Genomic DNA, 765 nt, shown 5'->3' on the forward strand with positions numbered 1-765 from the left:
CAACATTATCATTAAGTTTTTCAATTTTTTGGGTTAATGCCTCAACCTTAGCAGCAAGGTGGTTATATTAAGAGACTTCGTATATACCTGCCTCTTTCTTAGAGGGAGTAGGAGTGGTGACGGCTCTCTCGTTGGTCCATTGGTAGTGATTCTGAGCCATGTCCTCAATCAAAGCATAAGCCTCCGTGTAGTTTTTGTTCATTAGAGCTCCACCTGCAGCTGCATCAACAGACATCTTAGTGGTATATGACAAGCCATTATAAAACGTGTGGACTATAAGCCACTTCTCTAGGCCATGGTGGGGACAAAGTCTAAGCATTTCCTTGAAACGCTCCCACGCCTCATAGAGAGACTCCCCGTCTTTTTGATTGAAACGCGTTATTTGGTCTCTAAGCTTAGCAGTTTTAGACGGGGGAAAAATCGGGCGAGGAATGCTCGCCTCATATCGTCCCATGAAGTAATGGAACCGACTTCCAGGGAATGGAACCAAGCGCTAGCTCTATCCCTTAAGGAAAAGGGAAAGAGATGAAGTCTTACGGCTTCTTGGTTCTCTTTTATGGTGCCACTGAGTCTAAGGAAGGAAGAAATATGGAGATTTGGATCCTCAGTGGGTGATCTGGAAAACTGATTTTGCTGCACTAAATTGAGTAGTGCAGGCTTGATTTGGAAGTTATTACCCGCAACCGTTGGGCACACGATAATAGCTTGTGGCTCTTCCGTTGAAGGAGTAGCATACTCTTTGAGAGTGCGTTCAGCCATAGCAAT

At 44.7% G+C, this 765-nt stretch overlaps 1 non-coding gene across 1 annotated transcript; it reads left to right on the plus strand.

Moving 5' to 3' along the window:
• The first annotated feature begins 290 nt into the window (after nucleotides 1-290).
• Nucleotides 291-397, plus strand: LOC120576243 (small nucleolar RNA R71). The gene has a single exon (XR_005642320.1). It is a non-coding gene; the product is annotated as a small nucleolar RNA R71 (small nucleolar RNA).
• The last annotated feature ends 368 nt before the right edge of the window (nucleotides 398-765 follow it).

Source organism: Medicago truncatula, chromosome 6, assembly GCF_003473485.1.
Source record: "Medicago truncatula cultivar Jemalong A17 chromosome 6, MtrunA17r5.0-ANR, whole genome shotgun sequence".
Taxonomy (NCBI): Eukaryota; Viridiplantae; Streptophyta; class Magnoliopsida; order Fabales; family Fabaceae; genus Medicago; species Medicago truncatula.